This window comes from Oryctolagus cuniculus, chromosome 6 (assembly GCF_051225735.1).
Source record: "Oryctolagus cuniculus isolate XC-2025 breed Fujian yellow rabbit chromosome 6, ASM5122573v1, whole genome shotgun sequence".
NCBI classification, from domain to species: Eukaryota; Metazoa; Chordata; class Mammalia; order Lagomorpha; family Leporidae; genus Oryctolagus; species Oryctolagus cuniculus.
This window is the reverse complement of record NC_142872.1, coordinates 139,822,378-139,843,042: the sequence shown is the minus strand read 5'-3', so window position 1 is coordinate 139,843,042 and position 20,665 is coordinate 139,822,378. Positions and strand designations below refer to the sequence as shown.

General features: G+C 38.2%; 1 pseudogene; it reads left to right on the top strand.

Moving 5' to 3' along the window:
- LOC149126310 (ras GTPase-activating protein 4B pseudogene) overlaps window positions 1-9,613 on the top strand; it is a 42,066-nt pseudogene extending 32,453 nt beyond the window's left edge.
- Window positions 9,614-20,665: the final 11,052 nt, after the last annotated feature.

The following is a 20,665-nucleotide window of genomic DNA, read 5'->3' as shown; positions in this document are numbered from 1 at the left end:
ATTTCCACATAACATCATATTGGACTTGTCCATGCTTGTCCGATGTCATTTAACAGAATATCTTGCATGTTTCCCTCATTTAACACTGAATACTATTTCATTGTGTTTAAGAATGTTTGTGTGTAGATGCATGTGTTTACATACTTCACTTTCTTTATCCACTTATCTATGAAGTGACACTTAGCTCCATTCCATTTCTTGGGTATTCTGAATAATTCTGCAATGAACATACTGCTTTCATGTCCTTTAGAAATAATCCTAAAAGTGGGACTTCTGATCATATGGTAGTTCAATATTTACCTTTTGAAGACTCTTCACACTGTTTTCCGTAATAGTCATTATTGTTTACATCCCCACCAACAGTGTACAAAGGTTCCCTTTTCTGAAATAGTCTCATCAACATGTGTTACTTGTAGTTCATTGATAATAGTAATCTTAGTAAGCATGAAGTGATATTCAATTGTGGTTTTAATTTGGACTTCCTGATTATTATTGATATTGAACATTTTTTCATACACATGTAAGTCTTTCATATATTTTCTTTTGTTTTTCACATTTTTAAATGATTATGTGTTTCCTTATCACTGAGTTATGTGAGTTCCTATATGGCATGGGTATTAACCCCTGTTGATTGTGCAGTTTACAAATATTTTCATCCATTCTGTAGATGGTCTCTCCCTTTTGTCTGTAGTCACCTTTGCTATGCACAGTATTTTCAGTGTGATGAAATCTTATCTGTTGATTTTTGATTTTTTTGCCTGTACTTATTGTGTCAATTTAAAAAAAATTAACTGCCCTGTTGAAAGTCAAGTAGTGTTTCTGCTATGCTTCATTTTAGTAGTTTCACCGTCTTGGGATTTACATAATGAAAAACCTACACTAACATAATACTCAAAGCTGAAAGGTTTTCCCCTAAGATTGAGAAAAAGACAAGGATAGCCACTCAAGCCGTTTCTATTCAGTATGATATTGAAATGCTAGCCAGAGTTAGGCGAGAAATAGAAATCATCCAAACAGAAAATGACGACGTTAGACATCTCTTTTTGCAGGAGACAGAGTCTTTTATATGGAAATATCCATCCAAAAAGATTGAGAATAATAAATGAATTCAGTAAAGGTGATAGATATAATTATAGTCAGTAATGTTTCCACTCTTTAACACAACTGAAGTCACAAAAATATCAATAGTTTCTACATTTTTAATCTTATGAAATTACAAAAACTGTTCTGACAACCCAAAGTAATTTACATATTCACTCTAATTCATGTAAAAATTCATATAATATTTTTACAGAATCATATAAAAACTCCAAAATTCAAGATATATAAAAAATATGCTGAAGAGTCAAAAATAACACAGCTGAACCATAACATTACTTAACTTCAAAATAAAATTGATTTCACAAATTAAAAAAAAAATAGTAGCCAAAACAGCATGGTCCTGACATTAAAAACATGCATGTAGACAAAAGGAATGGAATAAAATTTCCAAAATTAAATCCACACATTTTTGGGGATTCATCTTTGACAAAGTTGCCAAGAATATTTAATGGTGAAAGCAGGGTCTCATCAATAAGTGATGCAGGGAAAACAGAGTATCCATATACACAAGATTGAAGCTGGCACCTTAACTTACACTGTACACAGAAGTCAACAAAGGACTGAAGTTTTAAACATATGCCATAATGTGACATAATCTTTAAAAAGTGAGGGTAATAGAGATTTTTGAATATATATAGTATATTTCTAATGACAGAGTATGTGTTTTAGAAGTTACTGAGGACAAGATTAAAAGGAATGAGTGGAGGTGCATAAAGTTCTACATTATAGTAAAGAGATGTGAAATTCTTGTGGTAGCCATGCTGAAGTGTGTACTTTGAACTGATTAGATGACTCTTGTTATGTTGATAAAATACTGATAATAGTTCTATTTTATACTTTCTTTTTGAAGTATATTTTGTTGCTGTGTAAGATAGAATTATTCAATTTAGTGTCATGAAATTGTAGAGCTGTGTTTTTGCAGGTGTACCTTAGAGTCTGTGGGCCACCACTGAGTTTTCTTTGTCTAGTATCTGACAAACAGAGAGAAGTATGTTACAAAAAGTCAAGCTGTCAACAAGTATATAAGACTGTATGAAATGTTGGAATTTCTTTCTACACACATAAAATTTCCACATTTTGTCTTTTGTTTTTAATGAAATGCTATATCCCTTATTAGTTTTATCAAAATATTCAGAGATAAAAAATATTGGGACTGGATTGTAGAATCAATCAGGTAGATTAGTTAGGGTCTACTTTACATAAAAGACATGAATTGAAAAGATTAGAAAGAATTAAGCAAATATCAGAAAAAAAAGGCAGTTTTAATTCATGTAACCTGATGAAATGGATACAAAGAAGCAATGCAACTTTTGTTCTTAACATAAGGGACCAAGTTAGAGTATCAGAGTTTCATTATATTTCCCTGGTATTTTTGAATTAATTTTCTAAATGGACCAGTTTGTTTTATGAAATGTTTAAAACTAAAAATTTTATGCATATAATTTATATTTTGATGTTTTACATGTATTTGAGAATATAGAAATAGCTAGAAACCATTGTTAAAAATCATTTTTTTAAATTGTGCTAGAATGGGTAGGGCTTTGGCATGGGCTCTTTTCAGTCCATCCCTGTCTGTTTTATAAGGAACTAAATTAGAAGATCTCCAAATAAACTTCAAATTTAGTGAATTGTTCAAATCCCTGAGAGGAAACTGCTAGGATCAGTCACGTGCTTAATTGTCCTTTTGTAGAGAAATGAATTTTCTCCCTTTTAACTTGTTATTTTTGTGACATATATCATCAATATAGAGCATCAAATGACGGATGTTAAGAATATATCTTTGACCCTTTCTTTATGGTATGGATTCTAATTCATTCAACAGTTAATAAGACACTGAGTTAAAATTGTAAAACATAAAAGCCCTTGATTCTTAGTTATTAGAAAAAATGTACACATTTGGACAGAAAACACCACATTACACTTTTGGAGAAAATAGTTCAAAGGATGAAACTAGAGCAAATAAGTGGTAATTCTGTGAGGTTTCATAGAAAACATGATTTCTATTCCATTCTGCATGGCTGATCTCTATTTTCTGACATAACAGAGATTAAGGTCCAGAACTTTGGGGATTTAAATAAAAAGAGAACTGCTTTAAGTTTTATTTTTGAAGGAAATTGGAAGCCAGTTCAGGTTCCTATGAACAGAATGTTATGTTATCATTATCTTCTTCATAATAAAATAATAAAACACAACTATATTTTCCTACCATCTTTTGTATTTTTAAAGGATTCTGTTAGGAAAGAAATTTCATGAATGAAATATATATATTTCATCATGGCAGAAGATAGAATGTTAGCTGAATTCAGTCAAGTTCTTTGTGTCCTTGTTCATTTTTAAGAATTTAGATATCAGAAGTTCAATTCAGTAATACTATGAGGTATATTTTGAGTAAAATAGCTCTCAAAGTCGCCAAAGTAATAATCTTCACTTTTTTTGTTGAACATTTTTTTACTTTCCTATTAGTAGCAACCTTTCTTTTTGTTTTTTTACACAGTAAATTCTTTTTTGTGTGTGTTGTGATTATTTCTACCTTTTGCATGTACTCAAAATTAATTATTAAATATAATATTAATTTTACTTTCTAGATGGTAAATCAGTATTTAAGCATGTAGGCAATGAAGAAATTTTTGTACTATTTTTGGAATATCATGAATAGGCATGTTACATAAACAGAGTACAGCTTATGTTTATATGTCTTGAATTTCCTTCTGGAAAGCAAGTATGACCTGCTATATCTGGCCTAGTCCTTTGCTTTTTTGTGTGTATGTTTTTTTTAGAAAACTTTTATTTTATAAATATAAATTTCAAAAGTACAACTTTTGGATTATAGAAGTTTTTCCCCCCGTAACCACCCTCCACCCACAAACCTTCTCATCTCTTACTCCCTCTCCCATCCCATTCTTCATTGAGATACACTTTCAATTATCTTTATATACAGAAGATCAACTCAGTATATACTAAGTAAAATTTCAACAGTTTGCACCTACACAGACACACAAACTATAAAGTACTGCTCAAATACTAGTTTACCGTTAATTCTCTTAGTGCAACACATTAAGGACAGAGATCAGTAGCTACCTTTCTTTAAGGCTTCAGTGAATGTATATTTGTTAAAATTATTTTTGAAATTTAAATACAACAGTGAAGTACCAATAGGATGTGTGGCCAAAACTTACCAAACACAGAATGACAATGTAAAAAAATATTTTACATTTATAAAATTTTATATTTCTTTTTATTTTTTAGTGTTAAACATTTGAGAGGCAAAGGGATAGAAAGAGTATGCTAGGGAGTTATAGCAACAGAGCTAGAGCAAGTTAGTTCCCATCTACTGGTTCACTCTCCAGATGCTCACACAGCCTTCAGACAGGTTGAAACCAGGAGCCAGAAAAACAATCCATGTCTCCCTTGTGGGTGGCAAGAAACCAATCTCTTAAGTCATCACAGCTACCTTCCAGAATATGCATTAGTGTGAAGCTGAAGTCAGTGAAAGATCAGATACTCTGATACTGCATGGAGACATCACAACCAGCATCTTCAATGTGGGTCAAATGTCCACTCCAAAGTTTTAAACTTTTATTTGTTCTATGAAATATTCATAATACATCCACTTTAAAATGATCATGAGAATAGTATGTATTTAGTACATATTATTTTATTGTATGCCGCACAAAGAATCCTTGACCCAGATTTAGTGAAATATTCATATATTGTTACTTTTAGTATACATGATCAGACACTGACAATAAGATGCCACTATTCAAAATGATTAATCCATATATTAGCACTGATATTACCATAACAATGTTTTTAATTTTAGATTATCTTCATAAAATGTGCAATGAATATAGTTGAGTAGCAATTACATATTTGACATTTTAAACATGCCGTCAAAAGCCATATACTACAGTATGAATACTGGTGCTACCCCGAATTTATACGTTGAAAATCTATTCCTCAATCTAACAACAGTAAGAGTTCAGAGCTTTGTGAGGTGATTAAATCATGTCGGTTCTGCTCTCATAAACAGGATTCCTGACTTTATAACAGAAGATGAAGGGGGCTGCCATGCCATCTACCTTTCTCTTGCATCCCGAGAGGATGCATTTTTGAAGCAGAGAAACAGACCTCACCAAACATCAAATCTGCTGCTGTTTCCATCCTGTATTTCCCAGCCTTCAGAACTCAGAAATAAAATTTCATTGTTTACAAATTATCCATTCTGAGATATTTTGTTATAGAAATCCCAGTGGATTAGGATGACCACTAGTAAAGTGTTTCTATAGGTTTACATATTATATAAAATGAAAACTTCCCTCCTACATGTTAAACCCATACTAAAATATGTGCACATTTACTGTCACTCCACTTACATTTTACTGGTTGCTATGTATTACATTATAAACGGCTTCTTTAAAAATTAGCGGCCGGCGCCGCGGCTCATTAGGCTAATCCTCCGCCTTGCAGCGCCAGCACACCGGGTTCTAGTCCCAGTCGGGCCCCGGATTCTGTCCCGGTTGCCCCTCTTCCAGGCCAGCTCTCTGCTGTGGCCCGGGAGTGCAGTGGAGGATGGCCCAAGTGCTTGGGCCCTGCACCCCATGGGAGACCAGGAGAAGCACCTGGCTCCTGCCATTGGATCAGCGCGGTGCGCTGGTTACAGCGCGCCGGCCGCGGCGGCCATTGGAGGGTGAACCAACGGCAAAGGAAGACCTTTCTCTCTGTCTCTCTCTCTCACTGTCCACTCCTGCCTGTCAAAAAAAATAAAAAATATAAAAAAAAATAGCAATAATAAAGTTAATGCCCTAATTGATCTGTAGGGTATGTGTGTAGGGGAGGGGGGGAGAGTGAGAAAGTGAGCAAAACAGGCAAAGTCCTATTATTATTGGGACATTACAGACATTAACTAATTTTGAAATATAATGGAACATTTACATTTCCTACATGAATTATAAATTTAGAGCAAATGATAGGAAATTTGTAAATAAGATAAAGCAAAGTATTTTTACTAACCTGAGAATTATAAAATCTTTCTAACAACGGAGAGGAGAAGTTTATAATTCTACTACAAAGGTAGAATTTACAGCAATTTATAATACAATAGTAATGATAAAAGGGCATTTATTTTTCATTTAAAGCCTTTATTTCAAAAATTTCTAATGGATACTCTTTCTTGGAACATGCAATCAAATCATTTGATGGAAGGCATTCATTCTATAAGTAATATTTCTAATTTCTTCTATTTTTTCAGCAGTAAAGCCTTGTCTTTGTAGAACTTAAATTCTCTTTCAGGATTTAGCTTTCCTTAAATGATTCATGTTTTTTTTAAGGGTTATTTATTTATTTGAAAGGCAGAGTTACAGAGAGGCAGAGAGAGAGAGAGAGAGGTCTCTCATCCACTGGCTCACTCCCGAGATGGCCACAATGACTGGAACTGCACTGATCCAAAGCCAGGAGCCAGGAGCTACTTCTGGGTCTTCAACGTGGGTGCAGGGGCCCAAGGACGTGGGCCATCTTCCTCTGCTTTCTCAGGCCATAGCAAAGAGCTGGATTGGAAGTGGAGCAGCCAAGACTCGAACCAGCACCCACATGGGATGCTGTGACTGCAGGTGCTGGCCCTTCATGTGTTTTCAGTAGTATTTCTCCCACTGACTTTGCATTTAATAGTCTCATTTTGTGCCTGAATGTAGAAGCTCCTTAAAGTACCATGAGGCTTTATACAAAGGGAAGGAATATTACAATATACAGTGTCTCCATTATTTGAATATCATAATTCATCTCAAACTCTGTCTTCCCATTAGGTGCTGGAACTCTATATCCACATGGTAATGTATAAAAACTGAAACCTCTGTCTCTCCAGATTTCACATCCAAAACAGATCGCTATGGTGGTTGTTTGGATCTGCTTCTTGATTCTGCTATCCATTATGTCTTGGCCAGAATGTCCAGAAGTTTATAGACCCATTCATAGCTCCAGTCTTTTGAACTGTGGAATTTTGCAGTGCTTCTTAAGTTGGAGGTGGCGTGTTAAGAAACCAAGTCTACCAGGGCTGGCGCTGTGGCTTAGCAGGTAAAACCGCTGGCTGCACTCCCGGCAGCTCCACTTCTGATCCAGCTCTCTGCTATGGCCTGGGAGAGCAGTAGAAGATGGCCCAAGTCTTTGGGACCCTGCACCCATGTGGGAGAATCTGGGAGAAGTTCGTGGCTCCTGGCTTGGATTGGCACAACTCCAGCCATTTGGGAAATGAACCATCAGATGGAAGACTTTCTCTCTCTCTCTCTCTCTCTCTCTGCTTCTCCTCTCTCTGTGTAACTCTTTCAAGTAAATGAAAAAATCTTTAAAAAAAAAAAAAAGAAAAAAGGAAACCAGTTCTACCTTCTTCCAAAAAGTTCTCATAATGACTTTATTCTTCATTTCTCATGTCTCTTCCATAACATGTTTAAGACACATATATTAATATGTTGTTTCCATATGTTGTTGCAATATATAAAGTTAGGTGTTTATATATGTCACTTTGCATACATTTAGCATATATGAGGGATCTTCAAACAGCTCGTGGAAAATGAAATTAAAAGACACTAATTTTGAAGGGGCCAGTGCTGTGGCTTAGTTGGCTAAGCCTCCGCCTGCAATGCAGACATCCCAAAAGGGTGCCAACTCGTGCCCTGGTTACTGCTCTGCCGATTCAAGCTCCCTGCTTATGGCTTGGGAAAGAAGTGGAAGATGGCCCAAGTGCTTGGGCCCCTGCACCCTGGGAGACTGGAAAGAAGCGCCCAGCTCCGGTCTTCGCAGCCATCTGGGGAGTGAACCAGTGGATGGACAACCTTTCTCTGTCTCTCCGTCTTTGTCTATAACTCTACCTCTTAGATAAAAAAATAAAATCTTAAAAAAAGTTTATTTTGATACAAAGTAATTTTTAAATTCATGCATAATGTAAAATGTATATCATGAAGAAGTTATTCATGGATTTAAAATGGTTTTGCACTGGAGTTCTTTCTTTTAACTTCAATTATCCTACGAATGAGAGAAAATATTAAGTAGTTCTTGAAGCTTTTGTTTTAAGTTCATTTTCTTGAAAAATCTCTAATGATCAACTTCTATTGGAAGATCCTGCTTTCCATAATTATTTAATGACAAAGTGTAGATGAATGTATATACTCATATATATGTGGATCACAGGATATTTAGTAGGTAATAGGTCAAAAGTTATTAAGCTATGTGCTACATATTTGCAATAAATATGTTGGTGCTCCAATTGTAAAATCATACTAGTAAAAGTTAAAAACTTAAAGTATTTATATTTTAGCAAAAACAGTTTTTTTCTGATTTTTTTACTCTAACTTTACTTATTTTTTTTCTCCAGAAGTTAATGTTAAGCTGACTTACTTTACACTAAATCATTTTTTATAATGTAGAAAGTAACATATAGGTCTTTAATAAATTACTCCTACCTCCACTATATAGCAATTTAATAATTTGATCTGCTATTGAATATATGTGTTTATCCATTCATTAAGATGTTGCCAGAGTTATATATTTTTTTGTTGTTGTTGTTTTTGACAGGCAGAGTAGACAGTGAGAGAGAGACAGAGAGAAAGGTCTTCCTTTTTCTGTTGGTTCACCCCTCAGTGGCCGCGGCAGCCGGGCACACTGCGCTGATCTGAAGCTAGGAGCCCAGATTTATATTTTTAAATAGTACTTCTTTTTGAATAGAAAAGTAAAATTAAAGTTTTTATTTCAAATAAATAGTGTGTATTATTCTTATATAATTTGATATGAGTTATAACAGGCCATTCAGAACGCGGGCAACATGGACACAATGGCGCTCAGGGCCAAGGAGGCATGGATGGAGCCTCTGCAGCCCACAGTGCACCGGGCATGGTGCCACTGAAGGACTTCATCACCAAGCTCGCGGACATCGAGGAGGAGGAGGAGGAGCTGCACCTGCAGCCGTCTCTGATCTTGCAGGACGCTCTTCATCCACAGGACCAAGGGCAAGGGTCCCCTGGCCACCTCCTTCAAGAAGCTCCACTTCTCCCTCACCACTGAGGCCTTCAGCCATGCCCAGACGCCTGGCTCCAGGAACAGCACCCTCATCAAGCTGACCCACATGCAGGCGGCCGAAAAGGTGGAGGAGAAGAGCTTCGGCAGCTCCCGCATCATGTGGGTCATCTACACGGAGGACACGGGCCTGCCCCAGACCGCCCACCTTCAGTGCAAGTGTGTGAATGAGCTGAGCCAGTGGCTGTCAGTGCTGTGGAAGTGAGCACCAACAACCCAGCCTGCTGGGCTCCTACCACCCCAGCATCTTCCATGGGCACAAGAGGGGCTGTTGCCACCAGAGGGACAAGTCAGCTGGGGGCTGCGACAGGACGTGGTCGCGGGGGACCCTGCGGGAGTGGACCTGGAGGCCCAGCTCCTCTCCCGGCACCTGTGGGGCTTGGAGCCTGCACCACGGGAGAAGTGTCAGGAGCTGTCTGCAATATCCAATAATAAATATGGAATTAAATGTTAATTTTGGTGCAAAAAATTTTTAAATGATAGTTTTTTCATACTAAACATTATCCATTGAATGGTAAGGATCTCTTGTGTTTATGGTCTTAAATATTTTTGAACCAAAATGAGCAGAGTATGTGAAACCTTGTCATATTTGTTTGTCTTAAGTTTCCTCTATGAAGCCCAAAGTTAGGAGCCTTTCTGCCCAGCCATGATGTTTCAAGTGAGTATTCTATGCTTTGTCAGATTTTTGGAGTTCTATGATCATAAGCACAGTCTAATGCATTTTCATTAATCACCAAATTCTTCATTTTGTTTACAATGATTCCTCATCCACCAGTAGCCCCAGACAGGCATTAATTTAAACTCTATCTCCAGAGATTGGTCATTCTTTTGGATATGCTACAGTGTGTGGGGTTTTGCTTCTGATTTCCTCTCTTTCTTAAAATATTTTGACTTTGATTATTTTTGTGGTCTTTTGTTTCTTAATTGATGTGATTGCCAAATAGTATGCCATTATAAAAGATGCATTGCACACTGTTTTTCTTACACATTAGTATTTGGGTTGCTTTCATATTTGGCTTTCATGAATATTTCTGCAGTGAGCCTTTATTGGTATGTGGATTTTGTATCTTTTAGTGGTATACCTGGGAGATAAACTACTAAGGCAATAAACAGTCCCATGTAGAACATGCCAAATTACTGTCCATAGTGGCTGCACTGGAAGTTAATGAGGGTTCCATGCTCTTCATGTCCCTGGCATTTATCTATGGCTGAATCAGTCATTTTACTATATAGGAATTGATATATTTCCCAAGATTTGATTGCATTTCTAATGACTAATAATAATCATATTTTTGCTGTATTAAAATGTCTTACTGAAAAAAAACATTATTAAGATTTAATACAAAACAAGTTGCCATTTTAAATAAGACCCTAAATGTTAGAATGTTTCTAGATTTTATATGCATTTCTTTGGGATAACTCACTAAATATTGGTAATATCTAATACAAACTGCTCAAAATATATTACATGAATTAAGTACATAAAAATTAAAACATATGTTCTTATTTAGAGAGAAAATTATACATCTCATGTTTGGAAGAATGTTTTAAATGTGAAATATAACAGAAAAAGGGCAGTTTCACTCAGGGGGGTAGATCTTATTCAATTTTTCTAATAGATTCATCTTTGAAACTCTTTATGGAGTTAACTTAGACAATACAACAAAATTCAATACATATTTAGGGATCTCAAATATTAGCTTTAATAAACATTTATTTAGGGGCCGGTGCTGTGGTGCAGTGGATTAACCCATTTCCTACAGTACTAGCATCCCAAATGGGCGCTGGATTGAGAACTAACTACTCCATTTCCAATTCAGCTCCCTGCTAATGCACCTGGTAGGGCAGCAGAAGATGGCCCAAGTACTTGGCCCCCTGCACCCATGTGGGAGACCTGGAAGAAGCTCTTAGCTTTGGCCTGGCACAGCCCTGGCTGTTGTGGGTATTTGGGGAGTAAACCAACAGATAGAAGCTCTCTCTCTCTCTTTCCATCCCCTCCCTCCCTCCCTCTTTATTTTTGCTCTCTGTTCTGTAACTATACCTTTCGAATAAATAAAATAGGTCTTTAAAAAATAAGCATTACTTGAGTTCCATAATAGGACTCTAAATCCTTAAAGGCATGGAATGTAGCTTAATTCATTTACAGTCTGCTATGCTATCCAATGTGCACCCAGCAGGTTTCAGTATTGATATTGAATTGCTTTGTAAGCCTTAAATGATGACTCTGTTAAAGCACCTGAGGAAAAAGCAGCTTGCTCTAAGTATGCTTAAAAACAATTACATTTTATCTCTTATAAGTTATAATTTTCATGTTAAATTTTGGACATCGAGTGCAGTATGTTTTGTTTTAATAAACATAAAACAGTATTTAGTACTTACTCTTCTATAATTATTCAATATTAGATTCAAAATATTTTAGCTTTTTGCTTGATCCACATATTTAAGGCTGCTTAGAAAAGGGCAAAGCATCAATTAGCAGAGGGCTGCACAGCTTGTAAAATATTTTTAAAAAGCTGCTGGGAGCTCCAACCTCCACAAAGAAAACCAATTCAATGTTAATGAAGCCATTCCTACAAAAGGCCTAGGGAATGTAACAGAGAAAAAAAGCACAGGAAAAAAAGAATAGACTTTGATTTGCCAAATTAGTAACTTAATCACTCCGGTAGGCAACTAAACCCTCCTTGGACCAGAAATACCATGGGTGGGACAAAGCTCAAAAAGAAATAGTTTTCTACACTCTCTTTTCTTTCTCCTTAGAAGAAAAGGCAACCCATGTGAAAATGCTAATCAGAATTCACCTAAGACACGTTACCCTTGGGTATGCTGCATTTCATTGAAAATACCATCTGGAAAAGCTGTGGGCTCCAAGTTAGGCCTTAATGCCCAAAAGAAGTAGACAATGTTAGAGACCTTTAAGCAAACATTCAGTTAATTCAGAATTACCTGATGGATCTGAGACCCAAGAGATTATAACTTGCTAAAGACGGAAGACACTAAAATGTTTTCTTTCTATGATTGTGGAAGGAGTCTTGTGCCAGAGTCCTCAAAACGTGAAGGAAGGAAAAGACTGAGAGAGGAAGAAACTCAGCAATATTGATCTCCATTACGTCATCCAGCTGAGTCACTGCCATGAGCTTGTAGTCCCCATTCCACTGTCCTTCATAAAGAGGTAACTTGTTAACTGTCCACTTTTTCAGGGTGAATGCTTTTCTATCTGTGCTCTTTGGAATACTGTGGGATACCCCAAGAAGCAGCAAGATGCTGCTATGACACCAAGATTCTACCCTAATCAAAATCCACTTGACAAGAATAATTTAATTTTACAGTCAGACTTCTGGATCATTCTTTTTAAGGTAGAATTTTTTTTAAATGTGTTTTACTTGGGAAACAGAGAAGTATAGAGAAAGGCAGAGAAGGGGAGGTAGAGAGAGAGAGAGAGATCTTCCATTTGCTGGTTCACACTCCAAATGGCTACACCATGCTGAAACCAAGAGCCAGGAAGTCTATCCAGGTCTCCCACATGGTTAGCAGGAGCCCAAGAACTTGGGCTATCATCTGCTTCCTTCCCAGGTGAATTACCAGGAACCTGGATTGGAAACAAAGCAGCAGCCACACTTGAACTGACACTTAAGCATGCGACGCCAGCATCATAAGCAGCTGCTTAATCCTCTGTGCCATGATGACCACCCCATGAATTTTTGATGGTTAGAGAATTCTGAAATGTAACTGGTATATTAATATTATTAACTAAGAATTATGAGCAAGCACTGTGTCTTTAGGCATATGCCATTAAATATTTCCAGATTAAAACCTAAATATTATTATATCCATTTAACAAATCAAGATATTGAGTTGAGAGATGAAGTAATATGGCCAAGATCTTGAAGCTGGTCAGTGGTGAAGAGAGATACAGTTGATATTTTAATAAGTTATTATTCTGCATGTAAAATTTAACACTGGTATATCGTAGTAGGACTACTATAATAAAATGTCATAGACAGGGTAGATTAAACAACAAACATTTACTTCTCATAACTCTGCAGACTGAGAAGTTCAAGGTTAAGGAGCTATAAAACCCTGTGTCTCATGAGAGCCTACGTCCTGTTCTGAAGGTGCCCATATTCTGGTATCTTCATTTGGAGGAAAGCAGAGAGAAATGCTGCAAGCTCTCCCATGTCTCTTCTTTGGGTGTACAGATTACCTCCCAAAAACTAACCTGAAAATACCATCACATCAGGGCTTAGGCCTCAACACAGGAATTTGGGGGAGATACAGCATTCAGTCCATATTATCAGCCGTGACTCATGCACTTGTGTGTGTACGTGTGTGCATAAATGAGGTGTGTGTATAAAATGTACACCATCCTGTCAACATGCTGTTCCCAAAAGTTGATGTTCTGAGTTGGAAACATGTAGTCCATAGGCTTTTTTGCATATCCATGATTTATCCCTTCACCTCATTTACCCCCTTCCACAAAGCACTTGCTAACCCTTTGTCGATTTCTGGCATATGATTAATCACAATGAATAAATCCCTGTAGCAATTGGCCTTAGGGCATATGACATTATATGGGTATAAAAACTGCTGGAATTCATAGCATTTTTCAGAGTAACTATCAATTTTTGTTCCATATTTGAAGTCAGAATCTGCTTGATTTAATTTTTTCTCTGTAAATTCTTACTGCATATGGAATATATATTCAATTCTCCTTTATCTCAATTGGAGATGATACCCCTATCTCTTTCAAAGTGTCTATCACCCCACTCACACTTACTTATACATACCTCTCAAGCAAAATATGAAGATGCATATCCTGTACATTTAAAGTTAAACCATTTTAAAATATTCTCAATATTTTGAAGATCCATTCTGTTTGTTGCTTACTTTTACCTTTTACTTACTGTATCTCAAACCGTAAATATGTTTGAATACTTTGACGTTTTTGAAAATGTCCTGCTGGCCGACGCCGCGGCTCACTAGGCTAATCCTCCGCCTTGTGGCGTCGGCATACCGGGTTCTAGTCCCAGTCGGGGCGCTGGATTCTGTCCCGGTTGCCCCTCTTCCAGGCCAGCTCTCTGCTATGGCCAGGGAGTGCAGTGGAGGATGGCCCAAGTCCTTGGGCCCTGCACCCCATGGGAGACCAGGAAAAGCACCTGGCTCCTGCCATCGGATCAGTGTGGTGTGCCGGCCACAGCGCGCTGGCCGTGGTGGCCATTGGAGGGTGAACCAATGGCAAAGGAAGACCTTTCTCTCTGTCTCTCTCTCACTGTCCACTCTGCCTGTCAAAAAAAATGTCCTGCATCTAGTATAGTGGTTTACAGACACTTTAGGAGGGTTCTGTCCAAATAACATTACCAAAGATCCTCAGGCTTCTTCACTGATTATTTCCCTCCTACCTTTTCATAATAGCATACTGTTCTCTACCATTCTTGTTCTTTTCTTCTTTTTTTAAGGTTTTGTTTGGTCATTTGAGAGGCAGAGTTTCAGATAGGAGAGACAGAAAGTTCCTCCATTCGCTGGTTCACTCCCTAAATGGTTTTAATGGCCTAAACTGGTCCAATTCAAGGCCAGGAGCGTCTTCCGGGTCTCCCACATGGGTGCAGGGCCTATGCACTTCTACTGCATCCTGGGCCTTAGCACAGATGGGAGGAGGAGCAGGCGAGACAGGACCCAGCACCCACATATGATGCCAGCGCTTCAGGTGGAGCCTTAGCCTGCTATGCCACAGAGCTGGCTCTCTTTTACTCTTTTTTTATATAGAAAGCTTTTCTTTAATAAATATAAATTTCAAAAGTACAACTTTTGGATTATAATAGTTCTTCCCCCCATAACCACCCTCCCACCTGCAAACCCTCCCATCTCCTACTCCCTCTCCCATCCCATTCTTCATTAAGATTCATTTTTAATTATCTTTATATACAGAAGATCATCTCTATATTAAGTAAAGATTTCAACAGTTTGCACCCACACAGACATACATCATTCTACAGAACTCCCAGAAAATCTTATCCACTATCAGATTTTTACTCAACAGTTTTGTGACTCCAATTTATCTTCCTATTAGAGTGTGGGGAATCCCACAGGAGTCCAAAAAGAGTTACAGAACACCAATAACCCATAAAGAAAGAGAAAAGGCAAAACCAAATGGAGTTACTTAAGCTAAGTAAAACCAAAATGGAGTTACTTAAGCTAAGGCCACTAAGCACCAGGACCTGCCCAGACCATCTGTCAGAACAGACACAGGTGGTGAGGGATAAGGACTGGGGGACATTACATCATAAGAAGAAGCCAACCAGCTGGCTACTGCATTACTTCACCCTCACCACTGCATGATTGGCCACACCCACAAGACCCCTAAAACACCATTTGTCACACCCAGACATCAACATCTGGTTGGTGACACCTAAAAAGATGAGCATGTGATTGATGACACCCCAGGGCATCTTCACCGCCCACCTACCCCAGAGGAGGGATAAAAAGGCAAGCCTCACAACTGCTCTCATCTCTTAGGGACCCTGGCTCAGTGACACTGCCCGACTCTTCACAGACTAAAGCTCTCCACTCTGCTGGAGCCCACCTCTCCTGGACACCCCAGCTGCTGCCAGACTTGACATTATAGCCGGACTGGACCTCTCAGAAGACCTCTCCACCCTTTCACCTTCATCCGTCTTGGAACTGCGAGCCTACTGCCCAGAGTGCAGTCATCCCATGACTCCTGTCTGTAGTGACTGTTCCGAGATCCTTCTCTCCAAGTGGTAATAGAGACTTTGGACTCTGGACTCTGGACTTTGACTTTTTCGTGACCGTGATACAAACCTTGAGTATGCAGCATTCATATTGTGTCCTTATCCATGAGTGTTTAGATGGGTTATGCTTTTATGCTTTGTATGTGTTATTACAAATGCTGAATATTTCTGGAAATTGCCTTACTCCTAGATGTGTATTATGACCTGTGGACTAGTGACCTATTGAATGGTATTGACCTTTAGATGTGTGTATTGAATATATATTATTCAATAATCAATACCACTCAATAAACTAAAATTAAAAAGACTATCATGATTCTGTGTGATTCTTTCCTGTGCTTCAACACGTCGGATCAGCCTGGTTGAGCTGTGTGACAAGTGGCGCTCACGACAGCAAGCTCCTCATTCTGCAGCTGCACTGGTTCTTTTTCCATTCAATGAAGTTGCCGGGATCAGGTTCTTCCATGGGGCCCTTCCTGTAGCTGCCTATGATAGTGTCTTAATGCAGCATAGTGTTATCATACACATACCAGCAAACACACGCCACTGATGTATTAGCTTGCAAATCTATAGATCAAGAGTCTCACCAGTAGGTTTGTTTCTTTGGTCAGGATATTGTAAGACTGCCATGAGATCCCGGTGGGTTATGCTCTCAGAGGTTTTACAAAGAAAGAATCCATATCTAACCCCGTTTGGGCTGTTTGTAGAATCTATTTCCTTGCAACAGTAGGTCGAGCTCTCATTTCCTGTTTGCTATTACCCTGGTCAGTATCAGTTGCTAAAGACTGCTCACTTTCCTTTACACATGACTCCATCCACCTTCATATCTAATAATGATAAGCCAAATGCTTCTCTAGCTGTAATATCTCTAGTCCTTTTTATCTGACCTCTACAGCTAGATTTAGAAGGCTCATAGGATTAGGCAGGGTCCCTCTGCACCACATACCTCTTTAAATCATTGCGTCACTATAGAAAATCTGATCATAAGAATTAAATTCATCATAATCATATTCCCAAGGATATTCACTACATGTATATAAGGGACAGGGATCCTGGAAGTCACAGCTGAATGACTCCTATAATACTCTTTTCTTTCTTTTTAATGATTTTTCCCTTAGTTTTTCACATTACTGGACCTTTTCAAAGCTACGTGTTTGTTGACCATCAGTCTTAACTTTCTCCTTTTCTAGTCTTTGCTGAAAAAAAAATTACTGACTTTTTGTAATCACAAAATTTTAATTATGTCAAATTTTCTCACATATTCACGTTATGTTTTATTTACATATTTACCAATTTCATATCACTAGAATCAGAGGATTATCTCTGCTAAGCCTCAATGAAGATTCATTCCTAGCATTTGCAATAGTGATAAGTATTCAGTAAAGCCTGACAAAAATCTGCAATTCCCAAAATTAATATTTAAGGAAGAAAGTTGATTCCTGGACTGTAAGCCACTACTTCCAACTGCTGCCTGCACAGATCTACATCTGTGTTCTTCATCAACCTCATATCTAATCTACAATACTTTTATCTATGTCATCTTCTTTAGTTGATGACATGGGAATCATTCCTAACTCATAGCCAAGAAGAAAAGGAGAGAAAATAAAGAGTAACCTGTAGACAGTTTAAGATATACTTAGTCTTTTCACAAAGCCTCACTTTCTGTAAAGCAGAATTTTCTAACTTTTTTTCTGATTTTTAAAATACTATCAGATATTTGATGAAAGTAAACACAATATATTATCTCTTGTATTACTTTTATAACTTGTTTATTACTCACTCAAAATAGGAATTCTAGAGAGGGCAAGCACCGTGGCTCAATAGGCTAATCCCCCGCCTGCAGCGCCGGCACCCCAGGTTCTAGTACCAGTAGGAGTGCCGGTTTCTGTCCCGGTTGCTCCTCTTCCAGTCCAGCTCTCTGCTGTGGCCCAGGAGAGCAGTGGAGGATGGCCCAAGTCCTTGGGCCCTGCCCCCACATGGGAGACCAGGAGGAAGCACCTGGCTCCTGGCTTCGGATCAGCGCGGTGCGCCAGCCGCAGCACGCGGGCAGCAGCACCCACTGTGTGGTGAACCAACGGAAAAAGGAAGACCTTTCTCTCTCTCTCTCTCTCTCTCTCTCACTGTGCACTCTGCCTGTCATAAAAAAAAGGAATTCCATAAAAACATTTGAAGATAAGTTACATGATTACTGTCAAATCTTAGTCCAGTTCTACTTTTAGTATTTTTAACTTACAAAATACTATATATCAAATTTATATGTAGAAATATATAAAGATGTATATTTATGTATATACTTATTTTTTTTAATCTTTTATTTAATGAATATAAATTTCCAAAGTACGACTCATGTGTTACAATGGCTTCCCCCCCCATACCGTCCCTCCCACCCACAACCCTCCCCTTTCCCACTCCCTCTCCCCTTCCATTCACATCAAGATTCATTTTCGATTATCTTAATATACAGAAGATCAGCTTAGTATACCTTAAGTAAGTATTTCAACAGTTTGCTCCCACACAGAAACATAAAGTGAAAAATAATAGATGATTTTTTTAAATGATGATGAAATCAGATCAGACCTATTGTCATGTTTAATCCCAGTGAGAGTCAAGCTGGGAATTGATAATTTCTTTCTTTCTTTTTCTTTTTTTTTTTTTTTTTTACAGAAGATCAGTTTAGTGTACATTAAGCAAAGATTTCAGTCGTTTGCACCCCCATAGAAACACAAAGTGAAATATACTGTTTGAGTACTCGTTATAGCATTAAGCCTCAGTGTACAGCACGTTAAGGACCGAGATCCTACATGAGGAGTAAGTGCACAGTGACTCCTGTTGTTGACTTTACCAATTGACACTCCTGTTTATGGCATCAGTAATCTCCCTATGCACCAGTTATGAGTTTCCAAGGCTATGGAAGCCCCTTGAGTTCTCCGACTCTTATCTTGTTTAGACACGGTCATAGTCAAAGTGGAGGTTCTCTCCTCCCTTCAGAGAAAGGCACCTCCCTCTTTGAAGACCTGTTCTTTCCACTGGGATCTCACTCACAGAGATCTTTTTGCCAGAGTGTCTTGGCTTTCCATGCCTGAAATACTCTCATGGGCTTTTCAGCCAGATCCGAGTGCCTTTAGGGCTGATTCTGAGGCCAGAGTGCTATTTAGGACATCCGCCATTCTATGAGTCTGCTGAGTATCTCACTTCCCATGTTGGATCACTCTCCCCTTTATTTATTCTATCGGTTGGTGTTAGCAGATACTAGACTTGTTTATGTGCTCCCTTTGACTCTTAGTCCTTTCATTATGATCAATTGTGAACTGAAATTGATCACTTGGAGTAGTGAGATGGCATTGGCACATGCCACCTTGATGGGATTGAATTGGAATCCCCTGGTATGTTTCCAACTCTACCAATTGGGGCAAGTCAGCCCAAGCATGCCACAAATTATACATCTCTTCCCTCTCTTATTCCCACTCTTATGTTTAACAGGGATCACATTTCAGTTAATTTTCAACACTTAAGAATAACTGTGTGATAATTACAGAATTAAACCAGTCATATTAAGTAGAACAGACAAAAAAAAAATACTACGAGGGATAATGTATTAAGTTGTCCATTAGCAGTCAGGGCTATGCTGATCAAGTCACCATTTCTCATAGTGCCCATTTCACTTCAGGAGGTTTCCTTTTTGGTGTTCAGTCAGTTGTCACCGATCAGGGAGAACATATGGTATTTGTCCCTTTGGGACTGGCTTACTTCACTCAGCATGATGTGTTCCAGATTCCTCCATTTTGTTGCAAATGACTGGATTTCGTTGTTTCTTACTGCAGTATAGTATTCTACAGAGTACATATCCCATAATTTCTTTATCCAGTCTATCGTTGATGGGCATTTAGGTTGGTTCCAGGTCTTGGCTATTGTGAATTGTGCTGCAATAAACATTAGGGTGCAGACCGCTTTTTTGTTTATCAATTTAAACTCCTTTGGGTAAATTCCAAGGAGTGGGATGGCTGGGTCGAACGCTAGGGTTATCTTCAGGTGTCTGAGGAATCTCCAGACTGACTTCCATAGTGGCTTGACCAGTTTGCATTCCCACCAACAGTGGGTTAGTGTCCCTTTTTCCCCACATCCTCGCCAGCATCTGTTGTTGGTAGATTTCTGTATGTGAGCCATTCTAACCGGGGTGAGGTGAAACCTCATTGTGGTTTTGATTTGCATTTCCCTGATTGCTAGTGACCTTGAACATTTTTTCATGTGCCTGTTGGCCATTTGGATTTCCTCTTTTGAAAAATGTCTATTGAAGTCCTTGGCCCATCTCTTAAGTGGGTTGTTGGTTTTGTTTTTGTGGAGTTTCTTGATCTCTTTGTAGATTCTGGTTATAAACCCTTTATCTGTTGCATAGTTTGCAAATATTTTTTCCCATTCTGTCGGTTGTCTCTTCACTCTCCTGACTGTTTCTTTTGCAGTACAGAAACTTCTCAATTTGATGCCATCCCAATAGTTGATTTTGGCTTTGCCTGCCTGTGCCTCCCGGGTCTTTTCCAGAAATTCTTTGCCTGTGCCAATATCTTGAAGGGTTTCTCCAATGTTCTCTAATAACTTAATGGTGTCAGGATGTAGATTTAGGTCTTTAATCCATGTTGAGTGGATTTTTGTGTAAGGTGTAAGGTAGGGGTCTTGCTTCATGCTTCTGCACGTGGAAATCCAGTTTTCCCAGCACCATTTATTGAATAGACTGTCCTTGCTCCAGGAATTAGTTTTAGATCCTT